Source organism: Fukomys damarensis, unplaced genomic scaffold (genome assembly GCF_012274545.1).
Source record: "Fukomys damarensis isolate Sample0158 unplaced genomic scaffold, DMR_v1.0_HiC HiC_scaffold_9, whole genome shotgun sequence".
In the NCBI taxonomy this organism is placed as follows: domain Eukaryota; kingdom Metazoa; phylum Chordata; class Mammalia; order Rodentia; family Bathyergidae; genus Fukomys; species Fukomys damarensis.
The window spans coordinates 9,768,579-9,789,772 of NW_022900921.1; the positions used below are offsets into that span (position 1 = coordinate 9,768,579).

The 21,194-nt window shown below is 38.9% G+C and overlaps 1 protein-coding gene across 1 annotated transcript in view; it reads left to right on the plus strand.

The window, feature by feature from the left end:
* The window catches only part of Sgcd (sarcoglycan delta), a 501,008-nt gene that overhangs the window by 92,816 nt on the left and 386,998 nt on the right, over positions 1-21,194 (plus strand). The gene's annotated exons all lie outside the window — the stretch shown is intronic.

Sequence of the window (21,194 nt, forward strand, 5' to 3'; positions counted from 1 at the left end):
ACTTAAGATGTATTGATTAAATAGTAATTCTACCAGCTCCCTTGCCTCGACACCATTCTACTTCTGGCTCTGTGATTTGACTGCCCTCAGCACCTCATTTGAATAGAGTTATGTTGTGTTTGTGATTGGGTTGTTTTAATTAGCGTGTTCTCAGGGTTCACTCATGATATAGCATAGACCAGAATTGTCCTTTTGAAAGACTGAAATAATATTCCATTGTATGAAAGTACATTTACTGATCTATTTATTCATTGACAGACACTGAATTGTTTCCATGTTTTAGTTATTGTACCTAATGCTGCTATGAACACTGATGTACACATTTCTGTGAAACAGCTTTCAGTTATATTTTTGAACAGGAATTTAGAAGTAGCATTGCTGGATCATAAAATAATTATGTATAACTTTTTGAGGAACTACTGAATAATTTTTTGAATTATTTTATTCTCCCACCGACAGTCCATAAAGGTTATGAATTCCTTTCATCCTCAGCATCACATGTTGTTTTTCTTTTTTATTTATAAACCTTATAATAAATATGAGGTGATAACACATTGTACTTTTGATTTGCATTTATCTAATTTTTTTGCATTCATCTAATATTAACGATGTTGAATATCTCTTATGCATTTCTTAACACATAAGTGCTCTTTGTACATCTTCTTCTGTGAAATAGATTCAAGTCCCTTCCCTATTTTTGAATCTCCATGCTGAATTTTATGGTTTTGAATTGTAGGAGTATAGACTAGATGTTCATTCTTTACCTGACATGATTTTAAAATATTTCCCTTTGGACTCCTTTGATAGTGTTTCCTGGTGTGCAATTACAAAATGTTTTCATGAAGTCAGAGTTCTAATTATTTTTGCTTTTGTGTCATATCTAAGAAATTGTCAATTTTGATGTTGTGAAGCTTTTGCCCTTGGTTTCTTCTCTGAGATTTATAACATCCTTATATTTAGGTCTTTAACTTGTTTTGAGTTAAATTTTTATATGGTCTTGGGTAAGGGGCCAATTTCATTTCTTGGCATAAAATATCTGATTATCCCAGCGCTGTTTCTTAAAGGAATGTCTTTTGCCCTGTTTAAAATCATTTGACCATATACACAAGGAACTTTTTTATTCCATTCCATGATGAACGTTTCTGTATTTATGACATTATTTCCATTATTGTAGCTCTGTGGAAATTTTAAAATCAGTAAGTGAGAAATCACAGCTCTGTTCTGTGTCGGAGATGTTTTAGCTATTCCGGGGTCTCTGAGATTTCATCTGAATTCTCGTACGAGTTTGCTTTTTTTTCTGAAAAATCGATCCTTGGGATTTTTATTTTCATTTATTGTGTTAAATAGGTAAATTACTTTGAATAGTGCTATTGCTTGTGTGTAGATGTTCCCCCACCCAAACCTCACGTAGTCGTATGTGGGGCTTTTCAGGGATAGATGGACCTGGAATGTGTAATGCTGGGACTAAGGGCATGTGAGTACTAACTTAGCGCAGTGATTGGTCTGGCACCTGCCCTAAGCCGGGTAGCATAGACAGAATGTAAAAGGGGCAGAAAGAAGCTGCTACCGTCCCTTCCTTGCTTTTGCGGCTTTCTGCCTGTTGTGATCCGTTTATCCTCTGTGACACCCCTCTGCCATGCGAGCCTGCCTTGGAGCCACCCAACTATGGACTGAACCCTCTACAAACTGTGAACTAAATAAACCTTTCCTCCCTTAACTTTGGATGTTGGGTGTTTTGCCTCAGCAACAAGAAAAGTAACTAAGACAAATAGTATTGGCATTTTGGGAATATAATGTACAATATGGTCACCTCTTTAGTTAAATTCATTCTAACTTAGCTCATTCTTTTCCAGGCTATTTTAAATGGTATTTTGTTCTTTCTTGGTTACTCATTGTTAGTGCACAGATATGAAACAGAATTTTCTATGTAGATTTTATAACCTGCTACTTTACTATGTTCACGTCACTAATAGAAGTTTGGTGGAATCTTGAGGGTTTCCTAATCATCTGATCATATCTGTGACTAGAAAACATTTTCTTTCTTTCCAGTTTGAATGGGTCTTTTTTTTTTTCGTTTCTTGTTCTTTCATCATAAATCTGGCTTGGACTTCCACAATTATGTCAAATACAGAAGGCCTAAGCAGACAATCTTTGTTTTGTTTCTGAGTTAGAGGAGAAGTTTTCAGTCTTTTAGCATTAAAAATGATGCTTGCTATGGGGTTTTCAACAATTATGCTGACAGAGTTTTCTTCTATTCTTACGTGGTTTAATGATTTTTTTTTCCTGTGAAAGGTGTCAAATTTTCTCAAGTGCTTTTTTTTTCCTGTATCTTTGAGATGATCGTGTACCCTTTTCCCTTCATTCTGTTAATGTGTTGTTATAGTTCATTGTTAAATTTCTATATTCAGAATCATTCTTGTATTCAAGCTATTAATCTCTCTTCTTCATGGTTCATAATCCTAATATACTGCGAAGTTTGATTTGCTAACATTTTTCTGAATGTTTTTACATTGATATCACCAGGGATGTAGAGCTTCACTTTTTATTATGTCTTTGGCTTTGGAATGAGGACAATAGTGGTATCACAAAACTGCTTTGGAAGTATTCTCTCCTCTTCCATTTTTTTGGAAAAAGTTGAGAAGATTGTTGTTAGTTTTTGAATGATTAGTAGAATTTACCCAGTGAAGCTGTTGGATCCAGGGGCTTTCTTTGGCCAAATTTTTTTTACTACTGACTAATGTGCTGACTTTGGCAGCACATATAATAAAATTAATTACTGATTAAATTTCCCTACTAGTTATAGGCCTATTAATATTTTCTATTTCTCCATGTCTTCGGCTGGTGGATTTTGTTTTTCCAGGAATTTTTCTGTGTCATGGAATTTTTCAAATGTATTGTTTTCCAATTGCTCTTATTAGTCTCATTATCCTTCCTCATTTTTGTAAAATTGGTAGTACTGTTGTCATTTTTTGAGTCTTTTTCTTAGTTCATTTAGATAAAGACTCATCAATTTTCTCAATCTTTCAAAGGAACCTATGTTATGTTTTGCTAATTTTCTCTGTTGCTTTTCTATTTCCATTCCATGTTTCTCTTTAACTTTCGTTATATCCTTTATTCTGATCCAATCGGTCTACTTTGCTCTCTTTTTTCCCCTTTACCTTAAATTGCAAGATGCATTTTAATCTCCTCATCTGGTCTCTCTTAGTGGAGTAATTATGAACACTCTTATTTTCTGTGATAGGGCTCCAGAATATGTGGTCATGGATGTTTACAGTGGGATTTTTCAGAAGAGGCCTCTTTATCTTGGCAGGCAGACAAATGCCTTGGTATATGACCTGTACTCTGATGTCCTTCTCAGAAGAAGCACTTACATTGGCAGCACCTTTGTGGCTCTTGTCGGACCTGTGTTCATTTATTCCTACCAAGGTATGCACTGTCTGGGAGTGCTCTGACCAGTAAGGAAGTTAAATTTGAGTGTATCATCAGGTGAGATACAGAGGAAGAACTCAGCAAAATGCAGAGAACAGAAATAGTATATCATTTACAGATCCTAGAGGAAACAGGGCAACATGCCTCAAAAATTAAGTGGAAAGCAGGAGACTTCCAAGATGTGCATGCTTAATCAGGAGCTTGGAGCAAAAGAGAAAGGGAACTATAAACCTGTACCTATGTTGGGATCAAGGGCATTAGCTAAGCAAGTTTGCTGCAGGGCATTCTACTTGATGTGTTGAGAGCAAGCAGACATGAGTTGTTCAGAGACATACGGAGCCTGAAAAGTGGTATATACTGTGATGTGTCTTCACAGTGCATTCAGGGTTTGAGGATCAGTGGGGTGAGTCAAATAGCGCTTTGCCTCAAACAGCAAAGTGGAAGAACAAATGGCCAAGTGTGGAAGGTCCAAAATGTGTCAGTTTTGCTTTATCACGACTCATTCACATAGTCACTACCTGAGTCTGTCATGAGCAAGAGTTGACCTCCAGAAGAATGAACCAAGTCCTGTGAGAGCAACATTAATCCGTTCACATGTTTCATGCACCCAGGACCAAATCATTTCTGCAAGGAACCACTGTCTCTCGTTACCATTACATTGGGAACCAAGCCTCACCATGGGTTTTGGTGGGGATAAACCATAGTGTGTGTTGTTCAAGTCCTATATATTCTTACTTCTACAGTATATGATTCTGTTTAATGTTGATGCCTGTGGGTTTAACTCTCTACCTATTGTTAAAATTTTTAATTTTTTTCAGTTCTTTCATTGTTTGCTTCTTAGATTTTTCATAGTTTGCTTTAGTACATCAATTTTTATGATCGTGATGACTTCATGTATTGAAAATTTTATTAATACATATTATCATTTGTTGATTATAAACTTTTTTAGAATTAAAATACATTTTGTCTGTGCTTAATATAGCTACTTCCCCTTTCTCAGTTGTTTGTATGGTATATTATTTTGCATTCTTTCACTCTCAATGTATTTGTCTGAATCTAAAGGAAGTCTCTCATAGAATATCATTACATCATACTTTTAATCTTTTTAATCTCTATCTGCAGATTAGTGAGTTTGATCTATTACATTACTTACTGGTAAAATAGGACTTACTTCAGCTAATTTTCTATTTGTTTTCTACATACTGCAGAGAGTTTATTTGTCCTCATTTCCTACACATTGTCTTCCTTTGAGTATAGTTAGGGTTTTTTGGTAGTGAAATAGTCCAATTCATTTCTCAGTTTCTTTTGTGTATAGTCTTGAACTATTTGGCTTGTTATTTATAGTGGGTGTTACACTGAACAACCTATAGTTAGAACCCTCTGATTTAAATTTATGTAGGAGTAACTTAGGTAATAAAAAAATCTTTTCTTTTACTCTCTCCCCTTCTTGCAGTTGTTGATGTCACAAGGTTAGATCGTGTGTCAGAAACATAAAATTGTAATTTTTATGTATAGACTCAGGTCCTAGCACTTGCAAGCCAGGAGGCTGAACCACTGAGCTAAATCACCGGCCCAAAATTATAATTTTTAATGCATTCATTTCTTCACTTCTATAGATAAACTGTTGAAAACAAAAATCTAATTACTGTTTTCTCTTTTTTCTCTCATTGAGTTTATTGGTACTTTTTAGGTATATAGTAAAGTTACATTCAGCATTGGAATCTTGTACCTTTACAAGACAGGTCTTGGTTCTCATTTTTTCCCCTTGTCCCTGCCCTCCCTTCCCTCCTCCCCTGCCCATTTACAAACACTTTATTTCCATTTTTTCATTTTTTCACATTTTTTTCTTTTCCCTTATTACCTTTCCCCTAACCTTCCCACTTTCCCTACACCTTTAGCCCCTTTCTTCCTATTTCACATTGTCAATTATCACATTAGTATCTTATGTACTATTATAGTTTTTCACACCAGAGAAACTACTCGGTATTTATACACATGTGACTTATGTATTTCACTTAGGAGTATATCCTCAATATGTATCCATTTTCCTATGAATGAATCTAATTTCTCATTCTTTATGTCTGAATAGTATTCCATTTTATAGAAAAACCACATCTTCTTTATCCAGTCTCCAACTCTAATTATTATTTTAAAATGTATTATTCTCTTGAGAATTAAATCATTTAGAAAACAGAAACTGGGATTACAAAGGAATGTTATAATAATACAGCTTTTATAATTTCCCATTATCTACTTTTACTAAGATCTGTACTCCTTCATATACCTTTATGTTACTCTTCCCTGTCTTTTTATTTTAAATTCCTTTTTATATTTCTTACAAAGATGGTCCCCTGGCAGTGAATTTTCTTGGCTTGTATGTCTCTGGAAATATATTGATTTCTTTCTCAATTTTATAAAATAGCTTTGCTAAGTACAGGATTTTTAGTTAACAGTTTTTAAAAATTTAATATAAAATTCCCCAAATTAAAAAATTAATGAACAAACTAACTAAATGTGAGTACTTTGAATACAGTCACATTAGTTCTCTTTTTGTTATCCGAAGTTTTTGATGTGAAATCTGCTAATAATATTATTGAGGATCCCTTTTATGTAAAGTCACCTCTCTGTTGCTGCTTTCAAAGTTCTGTCTTTGCCTTTGTCTTACACTAGCTTGACTATGATGTTCCTCAGTGTGTATGTTTTTGAGATTATCTTGTTTGGAATTGAGCTTCTTGGATGCTTATATTTACAGATGTCATCAAATTTGAATTTTCAGCCGTTGTTTTTTCACGTATGCTCAGCCCTCTTTCTCACTGTATCTTTCCCTCTGGAACTCCTTCAGTGCATATATTGAATTAGCAGTGGCTATACTGAAATACTAGGGCTGGGGATTTAGCTCAGTGGTTCTAGAGCCTGCCTTGCAAGCACGAGGGCTTGAGTTCCATCCCTGGTACCAAAAAAAGAGGAAATACTTGATGATATCTCACCCTCCCCTTAGGCTCTTCTCACTTTTCTTGGTCTTTTTTTTTTTTTTTAATTGTTTTATCTTTAAACTTGCTTATATTTCTGCTTACTCAAGTCTGCCTCTTAATCCCTCCAGTGAATTTCTCATTTAAATTGTTATGGTTTTCAGTTACAGAACTTTTTATTTTTGTTTTATCTCTTTGCAGTGATATATCTATTTTATTTACACATCACTTCCTGACTTTTTCTGCATTTCTCTTTAGTCTTTGAGTCTTTTTGGTGAGTTGTTTTTGAAGTTTGTGTAATAGATCTTTCATGAGGGCTCTTTCACCAATAATTTCTATTTATTTGTGTATTGCTCTTAATTGGGCTGCATTTCCATTTCACTGTGTATGTTTTGTTGTTCAAAATGGACTCAAATCACATATCATACTTAACTTGTAAACAAGATTCTTCCCCTTTCTTGGAGTTCGCTGGTGTTTGGGTTGTTTTCTTCTGGGTTCCATGGGCTATTTCTGAACCAAGAATTTGTCAGTTTAAGCTCTTCAGGTGTATTTTGTGAGCCTGGCTATACATAGGGACTTTCTATTTTTCTCCATATTTGCAGTTTCTTTTCAATGGTGTAATTACAATTTCTGGGCTCCCACAAGGAGGCTCGGGGGTGGGGAGGGAATAAGAGTCAGCAGAACTGGTTTTTTCCGATGTCCTAGAAATCACTTTGGTCAGAGAAGGTGCTTCTAGCTGTGGGGCAACATTGCTGCTGCCCGTGTCTTCATGTTTGTAACCCAAAGGGATCATAGAGGTGTCTTGCTATTTGGAGAATGGGGTCTTTTTGGCCAATCCTGGTCCCTGTAGACTGTGTACAAGCTGTTCCAGAAACGCATGCCTCTCTGCCTGCCAAGTTTATGATGGATTAGGGGATGGGTGCTGCTCATGTGCACAGAGGTGAACTGAGAAGCATTAACTCCACTTTCCTGTCCAGTCCCTCCCTTGGAAGTGTAAACCCTTCAGTGGACTGGAAAATATTTACATTAGATATATTCTGAAAGTGAAGTTTTTTGGTTTTTTTCTCTCTTCAGATCAAGATTTCTTGTATTTTCGATTCTACTATCTTCCTATGTTGCTTTCTCCATTTATTAATTTTAAAAGTTTCTTGTAGATCAAAGAGTAGATTATTTGAGAATTCAATATGTTTCAGACACTGTGTAATCCAGTGTTGAAACAGAAAAGAGAGGGACAATTTCATTGCTTTTATGAAATTTCCATTTCACAGCCAGTGACACAAAAACAAGTCTCATAAGAAATGAATCCCTTATTATTCCACATAGGAGTACAAGGTTTTTGAAACTACACCATGCACATAAATGAGTGACAAGAGAAGACGACCTTTCCCAGAGGAAAGGTCCTATAGTATCTATGCTGTAGAGCCAGAAAATGTCTAACTGGGGAAAGAACGCCTTTTACAAAAGCCCCAAGGAACTTAGTGAGATTTTGAAATGAATGAAAGCTCAAGAATTGTGTTAAAGGTGGATAGATTTCAGGATGAGGTGTTTTCATTACCTAGTGCTATACCAGCTATGGAGCGATTTTTCTAAAAAGTACCTTCTTTTCTCTCCAACAATGACACCTGCTACTTTACTATTCCCTGCGTGAGACTGGATTCCTGCTGCCTTAAAGTCTGCCGCTTCGTGTGAGGCTTTGCAGAGCTGACATGCATAGGCAGCACTATAAAAGACCGGGTGTCATTGTGTGGCGGCGTGGTTGTTGAACCCGGGCAGGAGGGTCACTTAACTCTGTCAAAGAGACCTTGTTTTGTGCAGTGTCTTTACGTTTTCCTGTATTGCATGTGTTAGAAACACAGCTGGCTTACTAAAATGATCCAAACAGGAAAGAGTAAATTTTCTCTAAAGCATTTTGAAGTAGAAATTTTGTTTGTTATAATATCACAGAATAGTGTTTCTTAGAATGAGAGTTTCTAGAAGGACCTTAGGAGATGAACCAGTTGAATCTGTTTTTCAGAAGCATCTAAGGTAGCAACGCAGAAGAGAGGGGAAGCCAGGCTGAGAGCAGAACCATGAGCTCCACTGCCCTGCTCTACCCGTAGAGTTGGATCACGTTTCTGTATTTGATTTCTGTGTAGTTTCAACATCTGCCAAAAATAGTTGCTTCCTTTCACATGAATTTTGAAAAACACTGACCTAGCCAGGCATGGTGGCACACACCTATAATCCCAGCACTCTGGAGGCTGAGGCAGGAGGATCCCTGTGAGTTCGAGACCAGCCTGAGGTAGATAGTGAGTTCCAGGTGAGTCTCAACTACATAGTGAGACCCTGTCTCAAAAAAAAAAAAAAAAAAAAAAAAAAAAAAGAAAGAAAGAAAGAAAAGAAAAGAAAAACACTGACCTAATCTCATAATTTTAGTCTATAATGCTGGCGCCCACTTACCCATTAGTGAGAAGTGACTGAGTACATCTCTTCCCAACTCAGTGTTCCATAATGCTGGGTTGACTACTTGAAAGTAGCAAATGCTACAAATGCTTTTTGTTATTCTTTCCCTGATGGCCCGCCAATTAACCTATTAGTGGTCATCGTAAAGTATCCATACTGTATCCCAGCTAGCTAACTGCGTGGCTGGGAAGAGAGTACAGATCTTTTGCCTCTGATTATAAGGCTGTTCCTGCGTGATCCGGACTCGCTCAAAGGTGACGGGAAGGATCAGCTGCATTGCGTGTGCACCTGCGTCAGGTGCATTCGTGTAAATTAAGTGGTTTACTGCTGCCAATGACTCTGAGAAGTTTCAATTCCACCCCCATTTTCAACGATAGTCCCTGGAGTTGGAAAGAAGTTGTCCCAAGAACATTTATTTAGGGAGTGGCAGGGTCAGAGTCTCTCGATCAACGAAGCCAGGCGTTTCCCTTGCACTGTACAGATAGGGACCAGTTGTTGACCTTGAACCAGTCACTTAACTTCTTTAAACATAAATTTCTTCTCACCATATGGCTAGAAAAAGATAAGCCTTAGCTATTTCCTAGGAAGGTGGAAACCCAAGTGAAACTGTGTCTGTGCGAATGCACTTTATAAATTACAAAGTGCTATTCAAATTACGAGCGTATTACTCATGTAAAGTATTAAATCGTGACACCACTCTGCTTCAATTTCATATTCAGTAATAGAATGAGAAGTGGTTAGCATGGCAATTAAGGACATAGACTTTGGCATCTGACAGGCCTGAGCGGCATCCTTTCTCTTCAGTTCTTCTGCACCATTTCACTGCGTGATTTTGGAAAGTTGCTTGACCTCTCTGTGCCTTAGCTTCCTCACTAAGAGAGAAGGATTTAACACCTGACTGGTAGGATTTTTGTGACGATTACATAACAAAGGAAAACCCATGTAACGTGGTCCTCTGTGAGAAGTTGGCTCTGCCTATCCATTGGAATTGATGCCTAGTCTTGGCCACCAGCGCTAACTAAACCCTGCAATAAGAGGATTGCATGGTCCACTTTTCCCACGGGCAGTGCAGTGGCTAACAACCTTTTCCTTTTCTTTAACTCTCTAACCTTAATAGGTTTTCCAAGCACTTGACAGCTTCTCTCTTCCAACCTGTATTTGTTTTGATGATTTTTTCCTTCATCATCTCCCCTCCTCTCAGAAGTGCTCCAGACCCATTCACAGCGTCCCCTCCCACTTATCCTGGGGGCTGTGTCTCAAGACTCCCAGTGGTGTCCTCAGGCTATGGCCTTCAAACCCACATGTGTTATGCTTCTTCCTGTCCTAGTCCTATATGTACTTTATAAATTAGGCCCAGAAAGAAATTAACAATAACTAATAAAACAGAAAAATTACAGCAATATCCTGCATTAAAGGTGGACCGTGTGAAGTTTCACTTATTCATGTACACATTTATGCATGTAAAACTTACCAACTGGTTATTGCTTGAAATTTGCCATTTCGTATTTCTGCGTAGTGCTTGACCATGCCTCACTGAAACTGTGGAAAGTAAAATCAGTCAACAGGGGCTTAAGGAGTCCGCATGTTTAGTTTTGCCTTTGTCTTTGAGGCTGAGGTATTTTTTTTCTCATGTTCCTTTTCTTCTTCCTTCTCCTTTTCACCTAACTTGAAAGTTTGTAGACTGACCTCATAGCTGGTTACCAAATAATGGATGGTTGTTGACTCATGGTGCTTGAAGGTTCAGATTGGCAAAACCAATAGCATTTCTGCTGAAGCTCTGAGGACGTTAAGATCCCTATGTAAAAGTGGAATATCATTTGTGCTTGATCTTTTATCCTTTTTACTTTCTTGATTCATTTTTAGCTTTTTTTTTTCCTCTCTAGGAGTAGTTGGTTTCAGTAGTCTTCTGAGTTTTAACCAAAAAAAAAGAAAGGATAAAAAATTTGTTTGTGATTCTGGAATGTATTAGTAAAATATATAGTTATTTGGCAAACTAAAGTTTTTACTTTAAGAGTAAACAGAACCCTAATGTATTGCATAAGTTTTCATGGGCTGGAAGGATGCCCCTTTCAAACAAGATGATAGCCTTGCTGAAGCCTATAGTCTGAGAAAGACTACAGTGTCACCAAAGAAAGAAACACATCAGTCCGGGCATGACCCACCTGGTAGTCAGACATGCTAAGATCTTGGCCAGGAAAGTTCACACCTCGGCATTGATTCTAAACTGTCACACAGAAGGAGGCACGTGAGTCCTAAGGAACAGAACTACGGAATCAGAATTGGCCTTGTGCCTGTTAGCTGTAACTGAACCTTTCTGATTTCTACTATCCTGCCCTAAATATTTAGAGAGTAGGAGCTTGCGTGCAACTGCCCCAGGTCCAAATCTGCTTTTCCGTGTGAGTTTGAAAGGTTTATGACCTAAGAATGGTTTGCATTCTGCTTTTCTCTTTTAACAGTACAGGTTTGCAAGTACATAAACGATCACGCCCCTCCTGGGGAGTTTGCATGTGTACATGACACAGCCCCTTCTTCACCCTCCTTGGCTTCTCCCTCCAGCTCTTGGTCCCCTCCCCTTTGGCAAAAGATGCATCTCCCGCTTTCATAGCAGCTATCTTTTCTTCTGTTCATGATTTATTTTTGGGGGTTTTCATGTGAAAGAAAGTGTGTGATGCTCAAGCTTGTGTGTCTCATTTATTTCGCATCATTATGGGCTGAAGGTGCATCCATTGTCCTGCCGTGACTCACGTTTAGGCCTCCTCACGTCAGAGTACTACTCCATGGTGGGGCACACTTTCTCTCCCCATTCCTCTGGTGGTGCCCCTACAGGCTTCTCCCAAAACTTAGCTGTGAGTTATACTGCTGTAAACATGGGTGTGTTTGTATCACAGTAACATATCTTTAACTCTTTGAGCGAGATAATTAGAAAGGAAACAAACAGCTGGGTCAAATGCAATTTTTATTTTTAGGGTTTTTTTCCCATTCAGTTTGTTGGTGCAGTTTAGGTCTATAATACAGTTACATTCATCAGCCGGATCTTGTACCTTTACATGACTTTCCCTATACCTTTAGCCCTTTTCTTCCTATTTCACATTGTCAATTATCTCATTAGGATCTCATGTACTATTATAGTTTTTCACACAGAGAAACTATTCAGTATTTACACATGTGTGACTTATTTATTACACTTAGGAGTATATCATCAAATATCTCATTGATCTCATGTACTATTATAGTTTTTCACACAGAGAAACTATTCAGTATTTACACATGTGTGACTTATTTATTACACTTAGGAGTATATCATCAATATGTATCCATTTTCCTATGAATGAATCTAATACCTAAAATATGGAAACAGCCCATATGCCCATCAGTTGGAAACTGGATAAAGAAGACGTTTCCAAATTTAGCTATTACAAACATATGTCACTGTGTCATGATTCTTCCAATTCTTTTGGGAAGATACCCAGCAGGGGAATAGCTGCATCAAATGGGACTTGTATTCCTAGTTGTTTGAGGTATCTCCGTATTGATTTCCACTATTTATCACCTGTAGGCCCTTAAACATGTATTTTGTCTATTCTAATTATGTCACTACAAACTGAAGTTTTATATTGAGCCTTAATATGCTACAGTGTTGGGTTTTTTTTTTTTTTCAGTTCTGGTCTGGGGGTTGAACTCAGGCCCTCACAATGAGCTTACCCCTCCCACGCTGGTTTTTATTTTACTGTTTTATTCTGAGCCAGGGTCTTGTTAAGTCACTAAGTTGCTCAGCTTGCCTGGGCTCTTACTATCTTCCTGCCTCAGCCTCCCAGAGTTCTGGGATTACAAGCAAGGGCCACAACATTTCACTCATAGCTCTTCTAACAGTAGGACATTTAAATTTTCCTTTAGAAGAAAATATGGATGTGCTGTCTTAGTGTGAGGCTGACATGAAGTGGTTCAGCTGCCATGCTCTCTTACAAAAGTGTTAAAGGCGCAGATAAAAAGTGGACCCATTTATCTATCTATAAAGCATTGTCAGTTTATTATTCTCCATCCTACATCTAGATCTAGCATCATAGATGTTACAGTGATCATTCATGGACAAGTCTCTTCCCGTTTTCTCATAGAACATTTTCCATAATTTCAGCAAGGAGGCATAAAAAATGGATTCTGTCAGCTTAGCGGCAGGCTTTTTTGCTCAGTGGTAGAGCCAGACTAACCAGCCTTATGAGACTGATGTCTAAATAATATCAATTTTTTAAGGATTTACAATGAGAAATACAGCTGTACGTACTTTTCTTCCTCTAGGGAGATCTGTGTGAAAAGAAGGCACCTAATAAGAACAGTGATACATTCAAAGCCAGGGGGGAAAGTTGAAAGGAAGGAATCCTCCCGATGGCCCATGGTAAGTTAGCACACAGGAGTAACTTTGTAATGGTACCCCAGACACGCAAGGACCGCCCTGCAAAGACACCTAAATACTTTTCAGCTGAGGACCCCCTCTTTCTTGGACCTATCATATCCCTGGTAACCATGAGTAGGACACAGCGGCTGAGAGCCCTTCAGTCATGGTTGAAAGAACCCCACCTTGCTGTCTGTCCCTTGTGTGGCGCTCCGGTCATGGCATCCATGGGTGACGGCCTTTTGAATGTCCCTTCCTCCCATGTCCTTTTGAATGTGCAGATGTAGTCGACTTAGAGTTGAACGTGTTGATGAGGAAGCCAGTCTTCCATACACTGACCTCTGTACTTCCGTTCGTGCCGGTGTCATGTTTATGCTTGTTTCCTGTTTGGGGATATGAGAAGGAGGGTGTGTTGTAATGGCCCTTCAGTACATTTTAGCCAAAATATATTTCTTTGTGTCTCTTATATCAACATTGTATCCTAAAATAGAACACTAATGCATTGAGCCAGATCCTTGCTTCCAATGATTTTTGCTAATTACAGAAGATGGGGCTCTTGATAGGAAAAGATGATGTTGAAGATAATGACATGGAAATTTGGAGGACCCCCTTTCTCTTAAACCCTGTACTCCAGTGAAGATTACAGAGCTGTTTTCCTTTTACTGCATTCCAGCAGATTCCTAATGAGCTGCTGAGCGGTGGGTTAGAGGTTTGAGAGCTTTTCGCTTGCCTGTAACATGGAATGATAGCATATCTTTCGACTTACCTTGTAATATTTTTTTATAATCTTATCTGCTCACACTTAGCCTTCTGTTAACATGATACATAGAAACCCTTGAAGGACCTCCCGATTGTCTAAGAAGAGATAAGAGGATGATAACCATAACCAGAAACTGTATCTTCCACATACATTGTTTCATAGGAAGTACATTTGCAGAAGGAACGCCCCCAGTGAACCAGAAAGTGCTGCAGCGAATCATCTTCTAGGCTGGTGGTCACAGGGCAGCGGTGGTGAACCACGGCACGGCACGCGTCCCGCTGTGGGCTGCTTGTAGAATTGAAAGCTCTAAAAGGTCCCCCATCGCTGTTGTAGGTCCAGGAGGCAGCAAGTGGGTAGAAAACAGAAGTCTTTCGTCCATCTTCTCTGCTCACTGCTGTCTGGTTCCAGCCGTTTCGCTTCCCTTTTTCAGTTCCGAGTCTTGTAGGAGTCATGAAAAGTTTTGGCTTAAGAGACAGCTTCTCTCCTTCTGGGTCAGAATATGCTGAGGCCCACCATTTGTGAGTCTGAAAAATTATATCAAGTTCTCTTGTATGCAATCTACTGCAAAAACAATTGGGCCAGAATATTTTTGTTATAGGCAGTGTTTATCATCATCATCATCATCATGATTAGTTTGTTATTATGGATTGTGCCCAGGAACACTCCATCTCTGGGCTGTATTCCAGCCTTTTACGCTTTTTATCTTGAAATGGGGTCACAGTAAGTTGCCCAGGTCAGCTTCAAAGTTGTGATCCTCCTGCCTCATCCTCCTGAGTAATGGGCATTACTGGTATGTGCCACCTTACCCAGCTAAAGGTGTGTAAGCTAAAGGTGAATATTACTAGGTGAAATACTAGAAAATTAGGAAGCAGCAAATATGTGTCAGACACTGTGCTACTTGTGGCTTTGTCCAGTGATGTTTCTGACACATATATGATGAACTTTGCCTAAAGAACAAGTAATTTGAAAGGTGTGATGTTGAATTTTCTGTCTTTGGTAGCCTGTGACTTTTTGGAGTGTATTTGCTTGTTGGTGTACAGTCATGTCTCAGCCTTTTGGCCGAGATCAAGTGTGCTGTATAGTCACTGGGTTTCGGGATTGGATTTTGAGGCTTGGCCTTTAGCTGCAAGCAGCACATTTTGCTCACAGAGCTTATAATTGGCTTGGGATTCCCACACCCGGCAGTTACATTCTGTACCACTGAACATTGATGTGACTGTAAAAATAGAGAGGAGTGATGCTGTGTAATTTTCAAGCGCAGATCTGATTCATTTCTTCCTGTTATGGAGTCTGGCCCATTTTTATTGATCAGAGTGAATTTTATTTCCAAATAAAATTGTGATATTTCAAGAGTTTACTTTTAGAAAGCCATAATACAATGAGAAATTACAGACCAGAAAGAAAGGGAAAAGAATTCATGTTTTACAATTAAAACAAGAAAAAGGACGAGACCATCTACTCACCTACAGCAGTGTTTTCATGCGTTCATTAATTTCTTTCGAAAACATAAGTTTGCAGTGAGGTTCACTACTGATGACATCAATTATCAATGTGCCAGTTCCTTCTTAAAGTAATGTCTTAGCTTGAGAATGTCCCATTGTGTACCACACATCTATTTGAATTTCCAAAACAGAAGATGACTTCTACTTAGTGTGTCTGGCCAATAGAGATATTCTGAACGTGTGTGGGTCATTGACTTGTCACCCAGCCAAATGTCCTTGTCCAGGTTTCTTCCACAAAAATATTACAGTGGACCCTTGACTTACAAACTCATTTTGTCCAGAAGGGCTGGTTATAACTCAGGTTTGTCAGTTGAAGGCTCAGGCTCCTCTACGCAACCTTCAAAGTCTCTCTCCTGTACACAGGCAGATCTCAGTATCGTTAGAGAGACACTGGCCCAGATTTCTCAGTCCCACCCAAGAAAGGATGTTATGATGTTCCTCCCAGAACTCCTTAAGGGTTAAATCTGTATCTGAGACCATCTAGAAGAATAAGCAGCTGGAATCTGGGTTGTAACTCAAGACTTTGTTCATAAATTAAAACTAAAATTCTAGTCATGACCCAAGTTGTTCATGTGTCAGGCGGGTCATAACTCGAAGGTCCACTGCATTTGCAAAGTCACCCTGATAGTTTTGCCCTTGGCCCTTCAAAAACAGCATTGGCATTTATTTTGAAGAAACAGGGTGTCATTTCATACCAGTTATCATTTGTGATGTTGAACCCTCAGATGAAAGGCTAATACCACACTCCTGTCCTAATCACCTGCCACTGGTTTACATCTAATACAACTGTTTGAGGCTCAATATAGTAAATGTGTTTTCTGTCCTTTGACTAAACCATTCCTCAATATTTCCAAGAGGACCTTTCCTGTGCAAGAAAGTGAAGGGTGCTGTGAGTGCCCAGTCATCCATAATTCACATTTTAGTCTTCCTGGGATTGTTTTCGCAATTCCTTAGTAATTCTACTCTACCCTATTGTACAGAAGATGCCAGCCCCTCCCTATTGCTCCCCAGGTTGCCATAGGAGTCAAACATGAGCAGCATGAGAACCCTGTCCTCCTCCTAGTTATAGGGCTGAGCTCAGGGCTAAGGGTGTGGCTCACTCAGGTTGGGCTATCCAGAGTCCTTCTTGGAAGAAGATACTTGATTTTCCCAGTTAGAGTAGGGACCCAAGGGAAGGTTTTCCTACTACCGGAGAGAGTGAGACTGAGTACAGCCTCGGGAGGATGGAGATAAGAGTCTTCATTATATTTTAACTGCTAAACTCGGCCTGGCCTCCAGGTATACTCTTAGACTCACAGTGGAATTATTTAGTTCATCCCAGACTGTCTGTGCTTTAGCTGATCTGATAACTCCTGTCAGCTGCAATCAAAAGTACATCTTTTAATCCTGTTTTCCAGTTTGCATAGTGGCTACTTTGTATCTCTTTAGTACTCAGAGTGTTGTCTCAAACTGGCCTGCCTTCTTCCCCAAGCCAATGGGCAGTGGATGCCCATTCCTGCAATTACAGCCTACCTTGTATCTCAGACCTTGTGGGATTGTCCAGGAATCTCACTTGATAACTTCTCACCGAAGTCTTCTGAATAAATAGAGGAATGGCTTATTGTTTTTTAAAATATTTGTACTTTATGAAACAGTTTGGCTTCCTGAAGACAACACAACACCTTAACATTTTGGAAAGAATCAATGAAATCTACAGAATCAAGGTACAGTAGACCCTTGACTTACAAACTCTGATCAGTTCCCAAGGGCTGGTGTAACTCAAGGTCATTGTAAGTCAACACAGCTGAGATCTGGATGTTTACCTGGATATACACTACAGATAAGAGGCAGATGAATCTTCCATTTACCTAATTAACTCAACTTGTTTGTATGTCAGGCCAGTCGTAACTTGAGGGTCTACAGTATAGACACCTGGGTTATATGCATGTTACTGCAAAGTGGGTTTTAAAAACACTGAGTTCACTTATTTTAAAATACGCATTGCTCGAAACACAGTCTTTGTAAATAGGGAAGGGTAAAGAGGGTAAAGGGAGGCAGGAGTATGGGGAAAAATAAGAACCAGGACATATCATGTATAGGTACGAGATCCCAGTGATGAATGTAACTATTGTTTGCTTTAAATGTACCAATAAACTTAATGGGGGAAAATCATCCATTGTTCATTTCCTGTGAGCTAGGCATGGTGTGAGCAATAGTACATACTCAAAGGCAAAAGAAAACGGCTTCAGTCTTCAAGGAGAATATTCATTGTCCATCAGAAACCCTGGCACAAATCAAACAAAAATCCCTACATGGATGAACTGACAACTATAATCAGTGCCATTCCTTGACCATATAAAATGTGAAGACTGTTCAGAGAGCAGTGAATCATAGACTGAGGGGTGATAGGAGTATAAATAGGAAGGCTGACTAGGAGTTAAATAGATGAAAGCAAGAGAGCGAGGGTAACTTCTAGGAAAAATGAAATCTTTCCAGGAAAAGAAATAGTTTTTTGTTTTTTTTCCAAAACTCCTCAAATGGAAAGGTATAGGTGAAAGCAGTGGCCAAAAATCTAGTATCCCTGACAGAGACTGCGTTAAAGGGAGTATAGTTTCTGAAAGAACGGGGTCGATTCCTCCTTCCCCTGCATCAGAGTCAACGTTCCTGGAAAGTTTGTGCGACTCTCTGTCCTACATCTAAGGAAGAAACAAATCAAACTGAACTAATCCTGGAGGCAATTCACACCTGGCGATAAAAGACTGAGCCATAATAGGTGGAACTAATCCAATGGCCCAGATATGTTTGAACAAGTTAAAGTGATTATTTACAAAGGGATAACATAGGGATCCTTGTTTCAAGGAGGTCAAAGTTGCTCTTAATTCAAATGAACAATATCAGGACCTCCTATATAATAATACTAATCCTCGGAGAAGTGGCAACAAGCAAGTCAAACAGAACTCCTCGCTTTCATGGAGTTTATATTCTAGTGAAAAACGAACTTTTCTAGCTTATATAATCCTCACGATCAGGATTTTTAACTGGCTTTTGTGACTAGCAACCATGAGATTCGTACAGAAGAAGACATATTTGCACTGTAATTTTTTCAAACACTGAAAGTGGAACTCCCTGAAAAGCAAAAGAAGTTACCACTTATAGAAGAATGCAGAAAGAGTGGCTGGTGTGAGGGGTATTCAACAAGCTACTGGCAAAAATGATGAGCTGAGAAACAAAGAGGTTGATGAGTGATCAGTCGTGCCCTTTGCCAAACTGAGCACTGAGTAATAGAGTACTGGATACCAGCGGTGCTTACATTATTTGAGCACTGTCTCTGTGCCAGGCACCCTGATACCTGTGTTTACCATGTACTTTGTTATTTCACATAATAACCAACAATCATACAAAGAAGAGAATGACACACTGTCAAGCTATAATATTTTTAAAAGTTAAAAAAGAGGATTAAAGGTCAAGGATTTTATTTGACTCACTGATTCATGAGCAAATTGGCATGATGGTAAGACTACTTCCAGGAGTGTTTGCAGAGCTCAGCATTTGTAGATATTAATAAAGAAATGTTAGCAGGAGGTTCCTAGGTGTGACACAAAACTAATGATGTCCTATAGTACAGTGTACAGTCACGTTATTTCTACTATGAAGAAATCATTTTTATTTTTACTTGACAAAAACTCTCCCAAGTTAATCGTGTGACTTTACTGACCCTGGGGCCAGTAGTCTAGTGAACAGTAAGTTCACACATTCCTGTGAAACACTTCTTGAGAGGATCTATTAAACAGTTCTCGCATATGACACTGAAAAAACATGGCAGTCTTTGGGTCTTACTTTCATGTCTTAGATAATGCATCTAAAAACAGAAGAGCTAAGTCATCTTTCTGGAGCTTCCAGCTAGTTATCCGGAAGTGTGATGTCAAGGTGAGTTCCTTCTCATCAGATACCCACACCGAAGACAGCCAACTGGACAGACTTTGGGGACCCAGTGAGTGACTGAAGTCACAGCACTGTCATTTGTCTTATGTGTCAAGGCTGAACTTTGTTTTTGCAGTGATTTTTTTAAATTTAACTTCCTAAACATTTGTAAAGTGCTGGAAACTAAGAATTCCATGCGCTACTTCTTTTGTTTCCCTGGAGGAAACTGGGCACAGCAAATGTGATTAATAGTGAATGGTTCATTAACCACTTGGGACCATGGGCTCAAAGACAAAAGCTAGGGAACCCCAGATTACACAGACAGAAATCTGATTCTTTAGAATTCATAGCAGATGTCTTTTCCCAAACATTTTCTTTCTCGATTTGTGGGGTTTATTTTGCTGCCGCTCGTGTTAATTTAGGACACTGTGATTTTTGAAGCTAGGAACTGCAGTTGTTAATGCTCTTCTGTTCTGTTTTTACAGTGCTAAGGCTGAGGTCTGTGGAGGTAGGGTCCAGCTCTGCAAGTGGCACTCTGTCCAGTCTCAGAGCCGATTGCACAGTTTATCTCACTCTTTTCCTGTCCTGTGAGCTCATGTTACGTGAAAGACTTCCGTATTGTTATTTAGGGAATAAATAAAAAGTAGCTGTGTGCCTGGCTTAAAGTTCCACTAAAGCTTTAGGATACTTTTTTGTGATTAAGGAGATAAGCCTTTATGATATAAAGGTAAAGCAGCAGAAAACTTAATTAATCAAATAGTTTATCCCAGCACTCTTACTAGATGGAAGAGCACAACTTTGCATTGAAGTAAAAGAAAGGGCTTTGTTTCCACTTCATTAAAAATGTGAAATTGGGCCAGGGATTTAGCTCAGTGGTTCTGTCCCCTGCCTTGCAAGCGCAAGGACCCAAGTTCGATCCCCAGTACAAAAAAAAAAAGAAAAAAGAAATTGATTTATATAAGTACCATCATAAGCATTTGCATGGGTTATCTCAGTGGGTCCTCCAACTATCTATATGGTAAACTCTGCTATTGTACCCACTTCACAGATGAAGAAATCAAGGTACGAAGAGTTAAACAGGCTCACAGGAGTTGGTAAGAAGCAAATATGAGATGCAGGCTGCCTGAGTAAAAGCCCTGTCTGAAGGCCTGAGGACACTGCTTTCTCATATCATGCCAAAACAGAGAAAGCACACGGAGGAGCACAATTGCCTTTTTTAGCCACAGCTCTGCAATAACTGTCTCAGCACTTCCGGGGGAGTTATCCAGTTTTTTCTGGGCTTCCTTCTCCCTGTGTAAGATGAAGGCTGGAAACAATTTGGATTGGGTGGTCTCTGGGGTTCCTTCCAACTCTAAAGTTCTCTGATTCTGTAATTGCATCCTGACCTTAGATGTGTAACACTGACACACACACTGCTTCACAAGGCAGAAATCTTATCTTGCTGAAATGCCCACTAAAATCTCATGCTAAGCCCAAGACCCCATTAAATGCTATTATTTACAGCGGCTCCTTAGGAACACACAACACTTATAAAAATCTGGCAAGCTAGTTTTTGGTTTTTTTAAATTGCTAGTGGGGTGTAATTTTTGGAAGTAAAATATGAATAATTCCCCCCGAGAAAAGAAAAAAAACTTAAAACAAATACTTAAATTATCGCTCATCTGCAATGTTTCCTTGACAACTTAGCCTCAGCTCTTTAGATATGAGACTTTTTGGTGTGTGAAAGGAGGGATGTCTTCCTCTTGTGGCTTGAGAGTTCCTCCTGTTTTATGGGAAAAGGGAAATGTTAAAGATAAAGCACCAAA